Source organism: Salmo trutta, chromosome 10 (genome assembly GCF_901001165.1).
Source record: "Salmo trutta chromosome 10, fSalTru1.1, whole genome shotgun sequence".
Taxonomy (NCBI): domain Eukaryota; kingdom Metazoa; phylum Chordata; class Actinopteri; order Salmoniformes; family Salmonidae; genus Salmo; species Salmo trutta.
Genome location: NC_042966.1, coordinates 11816612 through 11834643, shown reverse-complemented (window position 1 = coordinate 11834643; position 18032 = coordinate 11816612).

Here is an 18032-nt window from a genome sequence, read left to right as displayed (position 1 = left end):
GGGGCTATAGATTGTATGGACGGCAGTAATCCCATTGGCTCTGCGACTCAGCAGGGGAAGCATTGCCTGGATTTAAAACGTTGTTGAGAACGTAAAAAAAAGGTAACCTAGAACAAATATTGTTAGAGAAAGTCCCATGTGAGACAATAAGCCTTCAATGCGTGGCCTCCTCCCACCCATGTCACACTGTATACTTCTGGTGTGACATCATTCACTGTGGGTCGTCCCTTTAGTCCAGGCTCAGACAAAAGAAAATAGGAGATTTTGTTATGAATCCGTTGAATATACTTACAGTATATATTTGTGGTAATTTCGTTTATTCATCCATACCACGTCTTGTTGGCACTGAAAGACTCTCATACAAGTGGTTGGGGTTACTAAAGAGAGCAGCAGATCTGAAAGAGAGGAAGGTGTTTAGTAGAAGTTTGTCAAAGTTAAGTAACTCATTATAAACAAATGTAAAAAGTTTCAGGCAGTACAAATAAACGAACATGTGGACGTCCACAATATGTAGTACTGCATTTTGTTTTCAAGCACATTACAATTATTACTCGATAATTGATGTTATTATAAACTGTGCTGTGCCTGGTACCGTAGAGACAATCTGTTCCTGCTTTGATTCGAAGCCCAGCCTCAGAGCTCGGTAGTAGTGGAAGCGATTACACAGACTGAAATACATCAGTAGACTGGCCCATGACACACACTGTGTGACTCCACGGCCCATCTCTCACCAGCGTTCACCTCCAGTGTCTAGACACATTCAACACATTCTCCTTCTACCTGCCTGCACTTCAATGGGGCCTTTTGAATCCGGGGGCCAATAAAAGCACACACACACACACACAGCCAGGTTGGGGAGAAGGGAGAGGGAATGAAGGGGAGGTTGGGGGATCTGGTGGTTGAACTCTGCAGCCTCCGGATATTCAGATCCAGATTCATTGGGTCAGTAAAATACAGTCCTCAACAGGATAAATGGAGCTTCAACCCACAACAGATATGTTAGATTATCACTACCGGGGGGATAAACTCAGACGACGGGGTTCGAGTTCGCAATGTCAGTGTTTGTAATTCAAACTGCTTGAGTTATGATGAAGTATCTCTGGACTGTTTCCACATGGTTGATTTTCTTTTTCTGTCGGTTGATTTAATGTTGATATGTGATATTTATATTCTTGTGTTTTTGACGTTTTTAGTTATTTCGAGGAACAGCAGGGGAACCCACCTGCACTAAAAAAATAATTTATTAATTTAGTAACCTAGTTTTATCACTGAGATTAGTGTGTGTCCTAATTGCACTATGCGATCAAGTTAATAGATGATACGGGCCAAGCCGAACAAATCTCCATCCCCAGAACGAATCATGCACTGCTTTATTTCATCATGAAAGTTTTATGCGTGGAAAAATAACACGCTGGAAACCCAAGCGCCCAATGTAGAAAAAAAGCTAAACAAAAGGCTTCTGTTGTTACTAAATCAACGTTAATTTGCGACTTGGCAGCCCCTGCTTTAAGGAAGCCTGTGGTAAAAGGGTATTTCTTTCACATTGCTATCTGATGTCCTGGGTGTATTTTGTGTGATCATCTGGCATGGCTTTGTAGATTTGAAATCAAGCCGGAATTACTTTCTTGAAAGATGTTATTACATACAGTACCAGTCAAAGGTTTGGCTGGTACTGTAGTAACCAAAAAAGTGTTAAACAAATCTAAATATATTTGAGATTTGAGATTCTTCAAAGTAGCCACCCTTTGCCTGATGACAGCTTTGCGCACTCTTGGCATTCTCTCAACCAGCTTCATGAGGTAGTCTCCTGGAATGCATTTCAAATAACAGGTGTGCCTTAATTCGTGGAATTTCTTTCCTTCTTAATGCGTTTGAGCCAAATTTGAGATCTTTTGTTCCAACCGCCGTGTCTTTGTGAGACGCAGAGAAGGTGAACGGATGATCTCTTTATGTGTGGTTCCCACCGCGAAGCATGGAGGAGGATGTGTGATGGTGTGGGGGTGCTTTGCTGGTGACATTGTCTGTGATTTATTTAGAATTCAAGGCACACTTAACCAGCATGGCTACCACAGTATTCTGCAGCGATACACCATCCCATCTGGTTTGTGCTTAGTAGGACTATAATTTGTTTTCAACAGGACAATGACCCAACAAACCTCCAGGCTGTGTAAGGGCTATTTGACCAAGAAGGAGAGTGATGGAGTGCTGCATCAGATGACCTGGCCTCCACAATCACCCAACCTCAACCCAATTTAGATGGTTTGGGATGAGTTGAACCGCAGAGTGAAGGAAAAGCAGCCAACAAGTGCTCAGCATATGTGGGAACTCCTTCAAGACTGTTGGAAAAACATTCGTCATGAAGCTGGTTGAGAGAATGCCAAGAGTGTGCAAAGCTGTCATCAAGGCAAAGGGTGGCTACTTTGAAGAATCTAATATATGAAATATATTTAGATTTGTTGAACACTTTTTTGGTTACTACATGATTCCATATGTGTTATTTCATAGTTTTTATATATTCACTATTATTCTAGAAAATAGCAAAAATAAAGACAAACCCTTGAATGAGTAGGTGTGTCCAAATGTTTGACTGGTACTGTATGTCTAACAGTAGATTTCTGTGTATCCAATTGCAAAAATAACAGTGAAGCATAGTTAAACCTTTGTCTAGCAGTTACTACATCTGAAATTCCGCCTCTGAATCTAAATCTAAGCACAGATGAACTGTTCAGAGAGAGAGGGAGAAAGAGAGAAGGAGAAAGAGAGAGGCAGAGAAAATGGTACGCTTCAAAAGAAAGGCATTCCTGTCTATTCTCTCAGCTTCTAAAATGAAATGAAAAATTCCAGCCTTCGGTGTTGATAAAGACAATGTTTTTCTAAGACTTGCTGTGTTGAGCTGCTTTATGTTTGTCTCTGTGGCAACAGGCCCATTTGAGGCTGTAAGGCTAAGATATTAGAAACAGGCGAAGGCCCAGAAACCAGGCCCGTTTAGGGTTTGGAGTGAATACATCATGCAAGCACATCTGACATGGTGTTGATGACTCCATGTGACTTGTTAACTGGTCCTGAACGTCCTGAAAGTCACCTGAGCACTATTACAGGCTATTACTGTAACTGTGCGTACATGAAACCAGGCCTTGACTTGATACCATGAACAATCTGAGAGGCACCACATTTGTCATCGTTTGGTCTGACATTAATATGTTTAAATGCATCACTGACATGTGTTCCCTGTCTGAACTCTGAACCTGTCTGTGTAGTGTACAATTACTGTATCTTTATGTGTTTATCTGTTTTGTGTGTGTGTGTGTGTGTGTGTCTGTGTGTGTGTGTGTGTGTGTGTGTGTGTGTGTGTGTGTGTGTGTGTGTGTGTGTGCGTGCGTGCGTGCGTGCGTGTGTGTGTGTGTGTGTGTGCGTGCGTGCGTGCGTGCGTGTGTGTGTGTGTGTGTGTGTGTGTGCGTGTGTGAGTGTGTGAGTGAGTGAGTGAGAGACAGAGTATATAGACAGAGTAAAAGAGAGAGACAGTAGGTGCTATGGGTTTATAGAGTAGTCCAACAGATTGGACACTAGACCCAGGATGATATTAGTTCACACTCCACTTCAGAGAGAGCAGACGGCTATGATTTAGAACCAAACTGCCATTGCCAGAAGGAGGAAATAGGAATTTTCTGGCACATCAGATAATTGACTTATTACTGAGGTACTGTATGTCATGCAACTCAAGATCAAATAAAACATTGTTGCCTTACATTGTGTCAGCATGCCATCATTGGAAAGGCCCTAACATAAAATCAACATGTGGATTGAAAGTGTTTTCTTGGGAACTAGATAGAGTGTTATTGTTCCATTAGGGCAACATTTTATTTGGAAATCAAACTTATCTTGTTCAGTTAGTGTAAATGTGAGCATTCTCAATTCAGTTTGAAAGGTCCCACTGGGCACAGATGTCAATTCAATGTCTATTCCACGTTGGTTCAACGTAATTTCATTCAAGTGACGTGGAAACAACGTTGATTCAACCAGTGTGTGCCCGGCAGGGTGTTCGAATCGACTCAACAACACACACCATAGCTTATTAGCCTTCCTTCATCAGGTGGTTTCCAAAGGTTTTATAGAAGTCTGGATGAAGCCTAAGCAAACACATGGGTTGTAAAATGAGACCTCAATGTGTGCTTGTTTATGTTTGCTGTGCATGTGTGCTTGGATGTGTGTGCTTGTATATGTAGTTCTTAAAAAAGGAAAACGTTTCTGGCTCTAGACCTGCATTTAATTGAACACTCAACGTCATTGACAAGTGAAACCAAGCCAAATGAAATGAGATGCAATTCATAGAATAAAAACATAAAAAAACTCTAATTGATTGAAACCTGCACTTGATTACATCAAATAATGAGAATTGTTTTATCAACCTTATTTTTTTTTACGAGCAACTGGTAGCTGAACAAATAACTTTCTCTCAGAGGGTAGGCGAGCTACATTGGGCCAACCTCTGGCATAGTGAAATCTGAATAATTACACATTCTTCAAATAAGCACATTCTTCTTTTCTCCTCTTCTCCCCTGCAACTCTTCACGGGGTTCTCAGTGTACAAGAGAAATATCCTGTGCATTTGGAAAGTATGCAGAAACCTTGACTTTTTCCACATTTTGTTATGTTAGAGCCTTATTCTATAATTGATTTAATATTTTTTTCCCTCATCAATCTACACAAAATTCCCCATAATGACAAAGCAAAAAAAATAAAAAATAAGAAAACTGAAATATCACATTTACGTAAGTATTCAGACCCTTTACTCAGTACTTTGTTGAAGCACCTTTGGCAGGGATTACAGAATTATTGAGTGTGATGCTACAAGCTTGGCACACCTGTATTTGGGGAGTTTCTTCCATTCTTCTATGCAGATCCTCTCAAGCTCGGTCAGGTTAGATGGGAAGCGCTGCTGCACAGCTATTTTCAGGTCTCTCCAGAGATGTTCGATCGGTTTCAAGCCCGGGCTCTGGCTGGGCAACTCAAGGACATTCAGAGACTTGGCCCAAAGCAACTCCTGCATTGCCTTGGCTGTGTGCTTAGGGTTGTTGTCCTATTGGAAGGTGAACCTTTGCCCCAGTCTGAGGTCCTGAGGGCTCTGGAGCAGGTTTTCATCAAGGATCTCTCTGTACTTTGCTCTGCTCATCTTTACCTCGATCCTGACTCGTCTCCCAGTCTCTGCCGCTGAAAAACATCCCCACTGCATGATGCTGCCACCTCCATGCTTCACCGTAGGGATGATGATGGTTTCCTCCAGACGTGCTGCGTGGCATTCAGGCCCCAGAGTTCAATCTTGGTTTCATCAGACCAGAGAATCTTGTTTCTCATGGTCTGAGAGTCCTTTAGGTCCCTTTTGGCAAACTCCAAGCGGGCTGTCATGTGCCTTTTACTGAGGAGTGGCTGTCTGGCCACTCTACCATAAAGGCCTGATTGGTGGAGTGCTGCAGAGATGGTTGTCTATCTGGAAGGTTCTCCCATCTCCACAGAGGAACTCTGTAGCTCTGTCAGATTGACCATCGGGTACTTGGTCACCTCCCTGACCAAGGCCCTTCTCCCCCGATTGCGCAGTTTATCTTTATCTTTACTCTTAGGAAGAGTCTTGGTGGATCCAAACGTCTTCCGTTTAAGAATGATGGAGGCCACTGTGTTCTTGGGGGCCTTCAATGCTGCAGAAATGTTTTGGTACCCTTCCCCAGACCCTTCCCCACAATCCTGTCTTGAAGATCTACAGACAATTCCTTCGACCTCGTGGCTTGATTGTTGCTGTGACATGCACTGTCAACTGTGGGACCTTATATAGACAGGTGTGTGCCTTTCCAAATCATGTCCAGTGAATTTAATTTACCACAGGTGGACTCCAATCAAATTGTAGAAACATCTCAAGGATGATCAATGGAAACAAGATGTACCTGAGCTCAATTTTGAGTCTCATAGCAAATGCTCTGAATACTTTTTTATTTGTAATAAATGTGCAAATATTTATAAAAACTGTTTTTGCTTCATCATTTGTAAAAGGTCCAGGGGTCTGAATACTTTTACAGTACCTGGTAAAATAATGATTAATAAACAACTCAGAGGGGGGCCCTATAAAATCTGTGATTTCTTTCCCCAAATTATTTTTCATATTTTACAAAATTATGTCTTTTCAGTTTTTTGGGGGGTCTGGAAAAAGCGAACACAATTAGATTTTTGAGTGTACTTCCCGTTTTAATTTCTAATCTGGCCCTTAAATCGAAGTCTAGCGAGTGAGGAATATGCCATCTTATGCAACAGGTGGGTCTAATCATGAATGCTGACTGGTTTAAACTGCATTCCAGCCAGTGTATATTCCTGAAGTTACCACCGGATAAATCTATGATGTTAAAATGCCTATTTACTCTGTTCCATCTGACTGCGCAGTCCACTGTCTCATCAGCCCAGCCAGGCACTTTATAAACTTGATCTCCACTATAAAAAGCATCTAGACATTATCTCACTTTTCTTTCAGACTAACATTTATTTTTCAACAGCGGAGATTTGTGTAAACCTTGCTATCTGTCTCTCTGACATTTGCAACAATGTTTCAATATTCAAATTCAATCTCCAGCTGTCCCATTGCAATGAACGTGTCAGGAGTTGGGATGAGACAGACAGGCAGGCAACGTCAATATTTACAAGGAAATGTCAATTGAAAAAAGGTAAAAATAAAAGAAAGTGCAGCTAGTTTGCAGTCTTTCCAACTTCAGTTTGAAGTGATTGTGTTAGTTGTGTTGTTGGCTAGCTCCTTTGAACAACAGTGTCCTGATGAGTGAGAACATTTTCTATGCCAGACAAAATCGCGCCTCATTAGCTCATTGTTCTGGATGTATCCAAATAAATGTCATTAGAAAACAGTTTAAACAAATGCAAATGCAGCGACTTTGCTGTTATTCTGGCTGCACTTTTTGATGTGACTTTAAGTTAGCTGTAGTTGGCTAGCTAGAAAGCAAGGGATAAGAACGTTGACAGCCAGTACGGCAATGGAACATTTAGAACGAACATCGGGGTCGTGTCCATAGATACAGAACAAAAAGACTGAACGACTGGGTCTAGCTCTAGCAACCGAACTGATAGAACAAACGACAATCCACAACATCTATGTTGTGGAAGGATGAAATAGTATGAATAAACTCATCAAAATAACATTTTGTATAAAATTATATCAACCATTATTTGAATTTGTTGGTTAAAAGTGATAATGCCCTCCAAGCCGGTATTTGGAGGATATATTGTTGTTGGCGGTGTGCGGTTTCCTTCCTCTCCGGCAACTGAGTTAGGAAGCATGCCTGTATTTTTGTAGTGACTGGGTGTATTGATAAACCATCCAAAGTGTAATTAATAACTTCACCATGCGCAAAGGTATATTCAATGTCTGCTTTTACCCATCTACCAATAGTTGGCCTTCTTTGCGAGGCATTGAAAAACCTTTCTGGTCTTTGGTTGAATCTGTGTTTGAAATTCACTGCCCGACTGAGGGACCTTACGTATGTGTGGGGTACAGAGATGAGGTAGTCATTCAAAAATCTGGTTATTGCACACAGAGTGAGTCCATGCAACTTATTATGTGACTTGTTAAAGAAAGTTTTACTTCTAAACATATTTATGCTTGCCATAACAAAGGGGTTGAATACTTATTGACTCAAAACATTTCAGCTTTTAAGTTTTTATTAATTTGTAAACATTTGGAAAAACATAATTCTACTTTGACATTATGGGGTATTGTGTGTAGGCCAGTGACAATAAAATCTCAATTTAATCCATTTTAAATTCAGGCTGTAAAACAACAAAATGTGGAAAATGTCAAGGGGTGTGAATACTTTCAGAAGGAAGTGTGTATATTTTCACACTAGGAGGTTGGAATAATACTGTGAAATTGTGAAAATTATAATAATGCCCTTTTAGTGTAAGAACTGTTTGGAACAACTACCTGAAATGTCAACCTGTTTTGGTGGGATGGAGTTTTGGCCTGCCTGGTGGTAAATTAGTCACTAGACCAATAAGAAAGAGAGGGTTTCAAATCTCTCTGCCAATAACAGCTAATTTTCTGTTTTCACCTCCCCACTAAGACCACTCCCAGACAGTCCTAGCAAAATTCTTGGTTTAGAAATTGGTCTTTGCTAATAAGATATTTTTGATTATGTTTGACAATTTTAATTGAAAACAATCAATAAGGTACTTTGTTCTTACTCAGAAATGATTTGATATTGAGATAAAAATGGATGCTTTGGATCTTTAAGCGAAGTAGAGGGTAAACAAGCCAGATAATTATAAAGTTTCTCAGTTAACTACTTATCTCTTGTTCGCTACACTGTAGACACAACTTTCCACAACAGTATTGTCCACTTTGTGATAACCATAGAAAGAAACCCAGCAACATACATTCATATATTGAAGTAAATGACGGTATTAGAAAGCCTAAACTGTGTTGATTAGCTTTACAGCAGTGCAGTAGTGAGTGTTTGGTATAGTGTGTGGCTGTATAGCTGGAACAGTGGGTCTTTGTTTGCAGACAGAATAGTGCTCCCTATGGGTTCACCACAGGATCCCAGCTCTCACAGGCACAGGGAAACTATACATTGGAGTTCCTGCCCTCCTATGAATGTTTTATTAGCTAGGGGAGTGAGTCTAAAAAACCCACCCTCAACACACACACACACACACACACACCGTCTTCAAACTTAATGAGTGGCGCCTGACCGTAGCATCTAATGTTTTAGTTGACTTGTGAGGGTGAGGGAAGGGGCGCGGGAGTTGGATAGGGAGAGGTGTGAATCATGCTTACCTCAAGCCCACCACTCTTCATTCATTGACTTAGCTCTGTAATTTATGTCAATGGAGGAAGTCATTCGCTCTCACCGTGGAAATACATAGTGCTCTCACTGCTATGGAAATACAGTTGATCAAAATGAAACTGAAGGACAAAGAGTTTTTTTCGCCAAACAGAGGTCTCAAATCCAAGTAATATCCCAGATGCAAGGTTAAGAACTGGAATCTCTTCATTCGTTGGCCTCTGTGCCATGGAGTATGGCTCTTGATCTGTACAGCTTTATGACTTGAGATCTTATTAAAGTGTTATAATTACTTTCCAGAGTGCTCAGCCTGGCCTCAGAGCCATGCGAAACATACATGACGTATTTCTGAGCACCTCCAAGATGTATGATACCTACTAATGGTCTAGTTACTTTAGACTGAGACTAAAGTAGGGAGGTTAGTCGGGGAGGATGGGTGGGCATAATCCGCGACCGTCTAGCAATCCCAAGGTTGCGTATTAATGTCGCGTCTGGGACAACTGTAGCATTTTAGCTAATCCTTCCCCTAACCCTTATTCTAAACTTAATCCAATTTACCTAACCTGCTACAAATCTTAATTTGACCCTTTTCATCGCAGGAAGAAAAGAATCCTGCAGCAGGGGAATTTGAATGTCTGAAGAAATATTTAAAATCGCCGCCAGGGGGCAGCTGGAAGAGGTGTTTGTATACAATGCAGTACTGTACCAAGTGGTGTGTATTCATGGATGCCAAGGGAAGCCAGGCTTCCCCCAAAAATGTACCAAGAAACATAGAGTTGAAGTCGGAAGTTTACATACACCTTAGCCAAATACATTTAAACTCAGTTTTTCACAATTCCTGACATTTAATCCAAGTAAAAAGTCACTGTCTTAGGTCAGTTAGGATCACCACTTTATTTTAAGAATGTGAAATGTCAGAATAATAGTAGAGAGAATGATTTATTTAAGCTTTTATTCTTTCATCACATTCCCAGTGGGTCAGAAGTTTACATACACTCAATTAGTATTTGGTAGCATTGCTTTTAAATTGTTTAACTTGGGTCAAACGTTTCGGGTAGCCTTCCACAAGCTTCCCCACAATAAATTGGGTGAATTTTGGCCCATTCCTCCTGACAGAGTTGGTGTAACTCAGTCAGGTTTGTAGGCCTCCTTGCTCGCACACTTTTTCAGTTCTGCCCACAAACTTTCTATAGGATTGAGGTCAGGGCTTTGTGATAGCCACTCCAATACCTTCACTATGTTGTCCTTAAGCCATTTTGCCACAACTTTGGAAGTATGCTTGGGGTCATTGTCCATTTGGAAGACCCATTTGCGACCAAGCTTTAACTTCTTGACTGATGTCTTGAGATGTTGCTTCAATATTTCCACATAAGTTTCCTGCTTCATGATGCCATCGATTTTGTGAAGTGCACCAGTCCCTCCTGCAGCAAAGCACCCCCACAACATGATGCTTCCACCCCTGTGCTTCACGGTTGGGATGGTGTTCTTCGGCTTGCAAGCCTCCCCCCTTTTCCTTAAAACATAACAATGGTCATTATGGCCAAACAGTTCTATTTTGGTTTCATCAGACCAGAGGAAATTTCTCCAAAAAGTACGATTTTTGTCCCCATGTGCAGTTGCAAACCGTAGTCTGGCTTTTTTATGATGGTTTTGGAGTAGTCTCTTCTTCCTTGCTGAGCGGCCTTTCAGATTATGTCGATATAGGACTCGTTTTACTGTGGATATAAATACTTTTGTTCCTGATTCCTCCAGCATCTTCACAAGGTCCTTTGCTGTTGTTCTGGGATTGATTTGCACTTTTCGCACCAAATTACGTTCATCTCTAGGAGACAGAACGCGTCTCCTTCCTGAGCGGTATGACGGCTGCGTGGTCCCATAGTGTTTATACTTGCGTACTATTGTTTGTACAGATGGACGTGGTACCTTCAGGCGTTTGGAAATTGCTCCCAAGGATGAACCAGGCTTGTGGAGGTCTACAATTTTTTTCTGAGGTCTGAGGGCTGATTTCTTTTGATTTTCCCATGATGTCAAGCAAAGAGGCACTGTGTTTGAAGGTAGGCCTTGAAATACATCCATCTACACCTCCAATTGACTCAAATGATGTCAATTAGCCCATCAGAAGCTTCAAAAGCCATGACATAATTTTCTGGAATTTTCCAAGCTGTTTAAAGGCAGTCAACTCAGTGTATGTAAACTTCTGACCCACTGGAATTGTGATACAGTGAATTATAGGTGAAATAATCTGTCTGTAAACAATTGTTAGGAAAAATGTATTGTGTCATACACAAAGTAGATGTTCCATCCGACTTGCCAAAACTATAGTTTGTTAACAAGAAATTTGTGGAGTGGTTGAAAAATGAGTTTTAATGACTCCAACCTAAGTGCATGTAAACTTCCAACTTCAACTGTATCACAGTCGCAAGGCATATAAACTAACAGCTTATGAAGAAAACTACCCCAACTGTTTTGAGGCAAAAATCATTTGCATTTTTTTAACTGTAAGAGGTTAAATGCATTATATATATATTTTTTTTTTGGGGGGGGGGGGTCTTGTCTGTTTTGCATGTTATTTTGGCATTAATACGTGTGACATATCAGTTTGCAAACAATGTAAAAAATAAGAATATATAATTGAGTTAATAAATCTGCATGCAAATATGGTTCTTGAGTAAGGCAGCCCCAAAATGCAGGTGTTTCAGCCTAGCTCAGTGCTTTCTGTGTTGGTGGGACAAGCCAGCAGAAAATACGGAGCGTTGCACTGTGATTGGCTCAGTGTTCTGTCAGTCATGGGGACACTACGTCACTGCCAAGCCTAAGGGTAGACCTAAAAAATTCTAACCCTTTGGGTGCTGCTACAGAGTTACATTAGAAGTGCCCATCCAAGAAGGCTCAAGGTCATTGGCCACAGATAAAATGACATCAAATCACGTTATATGTACAGTAGCTTTGATTGGACTGATGTCAACATCATACTTTCAAAATCTTAGCTAGCAGCCGTCATCGTGAATCAGGTCAACAATCTACTGACAAATCCTTTTTAATCCTTGTCATATGAAGAGAAATAATTAAGAGAAATTATACCCCTCTTAATCACGCCTACTGTTCTGACTTGGTGGTGCACATGTTGCCTATAACCTGTTTTAGAGAAATTTAATCATTGAATATTGTAAGAGCTTTCATTATCTGCTTATATGCACCGTTTATTTATCCTACGGTTCTGACTTGGTGTACAGGGAGAACACTATAAGATCAACCCATGTTCTGAATTCTGTCACTTTACATTTCAAAAGTGCTAAACAAATAGTTATATTGACTACGCCCATCCTAGTTCACTCATTAATGTCTTAATCGAAATTACGGATTGCCTCTTATCCGTTTGTTGTCCCCTTATGCCATAGTTTGTACATCTCAATTGTCATTAGAAACCACATTTGTTTAAGCAATTCAACCATATCAGATATGTTTTTTTAAAAGGCATGAATTGTTTGAACTGAATGAACTGTTTCTCTGCCAGACAAGGCTCCTCTGATAGCCAGGTGTAGCAGTGGTAAGATGTTGGGACTGCTGTTGGGACAGCTTTATGTAGTCCCTAACAGTTTGTGGGCACCGTTTGTCACCGTTATAGTGCAAATAATGTATTGTTTAGTGTTGTGTTGTGTAGTGACTTTGCTGTCATGCATCCCCACAAAGATTTACATGGTAAATTCGCCACTTGTTGTAATAATCCTCAGTGATTTTACCCAGGCACCGCTACTGACCGTACCTACATTGTACCTTAGACTGCAGGTCCACTGGGCACCAGTTCAAGTAGCCTATCTAGGTTACGTGCAGGCTACAGCGCATCCCTTGTGCATTCTTATGTGGATTATAATAAATGTACATTTGTCGCGGGTATATGTATTTTTTGTTAGGGTGAATCAGTATTTTTAGATCAATTGTTTTATTATACGTTCAAAGAATAAGCGGAATACATTTTTGGTAGCTTCATTGCCTGTGTGGTCCAACGGTTGCAGCCGCTGTCAGCATGGGTTCAAATCCGTCCGACTGCACATTGACTCACCCTCCCCCTGTCTTCCCTGTCTTTACAACACTGTTCTCTGCAATAAAAGCTCCAAAATTATGAAAGGAGTGGGACTGCCCTAATAATAAATCATTGGGCAAATAAACAATACAAGGTAGGCTAAATTGATTCATAGAACATGCACAGACCTAGCAAGCAACAATAGATGCTTTGCTAACTGATTCCAACATTGAAAGAGAAAAAAAACAAAGGAATAAAAAAATGAACTCTATATGCTGAGATTTTGAGGTGGAAACTTCAGAGGACTTAATCCTCGAATACATTGCAAGTTTCCCTTTCACTTTTGATTCAAGCACTGAATGAGAAGAGGAGTTCCACCATCGGATTGTTAATTTTTCAATTATTTGAATCCTACATTAGGCCCCAAGTTAATTGCATTTATTTCAATGTTTTCAAGAAGTAAAATAATTTAGCCTGATAACTTACACATCAAAGAAGTGTCTCAGCTCAGCAAAATCATCTTTGGATAGGCTCAAATGAATAAACATCTTGACAGCTTTACAAAATGAAATATTATAGCCACACAATAAAGGCTTTCAATCCACAACAAGGATGACTTCAAATTCCTGAGTCAAACTAAAAGTACAGTAGGCCTATGCATAACAGTTTAGCAATCGAATTCTCAGCTACAGTAAGGCCCATCCACACCGAAGACCATAACTATATTGACAAATTATACATAGCCTAGCTATAAAACGTGGGTGAGTATCCACACTGAATGTAAGTTTATCGCTTTACAGTAGGCCTACATCTGTCAATCAACTAATGGCCCAAATCAGCTCATCAACTCAGCCAGGGAAACACAAACAGTAGGCTAGCCTATTATCGGTTTTCATACCTTTTATTATGCAACGTTATACAACGGGTGGGTCTAATCATGAATGCGGATTTGTTAAAACCACATTCCAGCTTGTGTCTATTCCAAAAGTTACCACCGGCTAAATCTATGACGTTAAAATGCCTATTTACTCTGTTCCATCTGACTGCGCAATCCACTGTCTAATCAGCCCAGCCAGGCACTTTATAAACTTGATCTCCACTATAAAATGCATCTAGACATTATCTCACTTTTCTTTCAACAGCGGAGATTTGTATAAGCCCTTGCTGTCTGTCTCTCCAACATTTGCAACATTGTTTCAACATTCAAATTCGATCTCAAGCTGTCCCATAGTAATGAACGTGTCGGGAGTTGGGACACGGCAACGTTTCTCAGCCAGTCGAAATCATGAATCAGCTGGCATCAATTTATGGATATATACAAAGAAATGTCAATTGAAAGTCAGATGTGTTGTTGGCTAGCTCCTGACGAGTGAGCACATTTTCTATGCCACGTGAAATTGTGCCTCATTAGCTTATTGTTATGGATGTATCCAAATAAATGTCACTAGAAAACAACTTAAACAAATGCATATGCTGCTATTTTGCCGTTATTATGGCTGTACTTTTTGACAAGTTAGCCGTAGTTGGCTAGCTAGCAAGCAAGGGATAAGAACGTTGCCAGATACAGTGAGGGAAAAAAGTATTTGATCCCCTGCTGATTTTGTACATTTGCCCACTGACAAAGAAATGATCAGTCTATAATTTTAATGGTAGGTTTATTTGAACAGTGAGAGACAGAATAACAACAAAAAAATCCTGAAAAACGCATGTCAAAAATGTTCGAAATTGATTTGCATTTTAATGAGGGAAATACATATTTGACCCCCTCTCAATCAGAAAGATTTCTGGCTCCCAGGTGTCTTTTATACAGGTAATGAGCTGAGATTAGGAGCACACTTTTAAAGGGAGTGCTCCCAATCTCAGCTTGTTACCTGTATAAAAGACACCTATCCACAGAAGCAATCAATCAATCAGATTCCAAACTCTCCACCATGGCCAAGACCAAAGAGCTCTCCAAGGATGTCAGGGACAAGATTGTAGACCTACACAAGGCTGGAATGGGCTACAAGACCATCGCCAAGCAGCTTGGTGAGAAGGTGACAACAGTTGGTGCGATTATTCGCAAATGGAAGAAACACAAAAGAACTGTCAATCTCCCTCGGTCTGGGGCTCCATGCAAGATCTCACCTCGTGGAGTTGCAATGATCATGAGAACGGTGAGGAATCAGCCCAGAACTACACGGGAGGATCTTGTCAATGATCTCAAGGCAGCTGGGACCATAGTCACCAAGAAAACAATTGGTAACACACTACGCCGTGAAGGACTGAAATCCTGCAGCGCCCGCAAGGTCCCCCTGCTCAGGAAAGCACATATACATGCCCGTCTGAAGTTTGCCAATGAATATCTGAATGATTCAGAGGACAACTGGGTGAAAGTGTTGTGGTCAGATGAGACCAAAATGGAGCTCTTTGGCATCAACTCAACTCGCCGTGTTTGGAGGAGGAGGAATGCTGCCTATGACCCCAAGAACACCATCCCCACCGTCAAACATGGAGGTGGAAACATTATGCTTTGGGGTGTTTTTCTGCTAAGGGGACAGGACAACTTCACCGCATCAAAGGGACGATGGACGGGGCCATGTACCATCAAATCTTGGGTGAGAACCTCCTTCCCTCAGCCAGGGCATTGAAAATGGGTTGTGGATGGGTATTCCAGCATGACAATGACCCAAAACACACGGCCAAGGCAACAAAGGAGTGGCTCAAGAAGAAGCACATTAAGATCCTGGAGTGGCCTAGCCAGTCTCCAGACCTTAATCACATAGAAAATCTGTGGAGGGAGCTGAAGGTTCGAGTTGCCAAACGTCAGCCTCGAAACCTTAATGACTTGGAGAAGATCTGCAAAGAGGAGTTGGACAAAATCCCTCCTGAGATGTGTGCAAACCTGCTGGCCAACTACAAGAAACGTCTGACCTCTGTGATTGCCAACAAGGGTTTTGCCACCAAGTACTAAGTCATGTTTTGCAGAGGGGTCAAATACTTATTTCCCTCATTAAAATGCAAATCATTTTATAACATTTTTGACATGCGCTTTTCTGGATTTTTTTGTTGTTATTCTGTCTCTCACTGTTCAAATAAACCTACCATTAAAATTATAGACTGATCATTTCTTTGTCAGTGGGCAAACGCACAAATTCAGCAGGGGATCAAATACTTTTTCCCTCACTGTAGTATTGCAATGGAACATTTAGATCAAACGATGCGGTCGCGCCCATAAATACAGAACAAAAAGACTGAATGACTTCGTCTCGGGCATAACAACACCGGTGCCAATATATCCTGAAAACACCGGTAGCCTAAAGAATGTATTGGAATATACTCAAATAAGAAGGGACCTATTGTAACCATTGATGGCACTAAGATTATATCCAGCTGATGTCTCGTTAAATCATCAATACCCGCTAAATTCCCCTGCACAGCTGATCTCAATTGCATCTATTATTGGTCATTTCATTACCGCTTCCTAAAACATGATGTCGGTGTTACCTTAGTCCTGCTTGCAACCAAATTCTTTCAAGATATGTTCGCCCACTATTTGGTATTATCATCAGAAAAACATAGTCTTTTTTGGACAGACAAAGGGCGATTTATCTATTTGACAAGCATTCTGTATAATTGAAATAAAGTATTTCCTTGTTTACCCCGGCAAATCTACTATGAATGGAAACTAATGTTGGTGTAGCCTATTGTTATTATTGAATTTGTTTCCTATTTATGTTATCCATTAAATACAACTGTCTTTAAAATAGAAGCGTCTGGTATGGCCATTTCTTAACAAGATCAGGTATAAAACATCCCTGGACTGGCCATATTTGGAATGTGTAACTAAATCAAGTCAATCTGGGGATTGAGTTATTTGTGCCAGAACAGTACGGGCCTGGATCAAACCCATACTGACATGGTAGGCCTATATGTTCATCCTGAAGGCAGCGATCCTAGACCACCCCAGGCCATGTTTGAACTCAATTTTAACAGTTCATCTGTAATCTTAGGTTTGCTAGTAAACAATGTGCTTTTTTCGATTACATATACTGTAGACCTCAAAAACTCATGGGCTGCGTTTTTTGCGTGTTTTTGCGTTTTTCAAATCAGTCGCTTTCTTTCATGTGCCATTGCCTCCATTCCGTAGGCTACCTCACTATTGTTCATTTACCTCTGAGATTATAGACCTATGTGTGTAATTCGCTTTGAAAGGCTACAGTAGGCTATAGCTTAGGTGTAGCCTACTGTACGGCTGGCTGCATTGCGGATACACTTCACACTTGTATGTCGTAGTGGAGACGAATATCTATCTTGTGTTATTAAGCTATATAAAACGCGGTTGTTGATGTGCATGCATGCATTTCCGATACATTTTTTGTACATTTGAACATTGTAGTAATAGGACATATAGGCCTACAGTAGCAGTAGTACATGTATTCATGTTCTGTCGGGTGATTTAGCATTTGAGCGAGCGAGAGAGGGAGGATGATTTCAGTAGCTGTCATTAGTCAGAATGCCTCGACTGCCCCGGCTTGGAGAGAAACAGAACTGCAGGTTTTCAGTGAACGTATCTAAATCACGAGGCTCATTCGAATTTCCTGATGCACAGAACAATTTCTGCGGCAAAAGAGTAATCAAAGTAAGATCCGACATCTGTACGTAAATTCACCTAATCTTTGTTGTTTTACTACTCCTAACCTTTTACATAAATGATCCTGACCTTTGTCGTTAGTTCCCCTAACCGCCAGTGTAAATTCTCCCCGTAATTCTTCTTTCTTTCTCAACAAGCAACCTGGTCTCTAAGAAATACTTATAATACTATATGTCCTCCAAGATGTATGTTAGTTACATCATCCAATTCGTATGCTATTGCACAACCGGGTAAGACGTACCATACTGCACCTCCTCTAATTTGTATGATATTGTACGACCGCTGTTCCATTCATAATGTAACCTAACGTAATATATCATACTAAATGGAGTGACACAGATTTACGTACATAATAACACGAATTGCCCTGAGACCACGTTGGAGTGCTCATTCAAATAAAACAGTACATTCCCTTTTCTGGTTTGAATTGGAGCTCATTCGTGTACAGGGGATATGCTTGAAGAGCTCTGCAGGTTTCGCTTTGAAGGCCTGCACGTTAATGTGACGGGGGGATTTTCCCTTCAATGGTCACTGTCTGTCTTGTAGC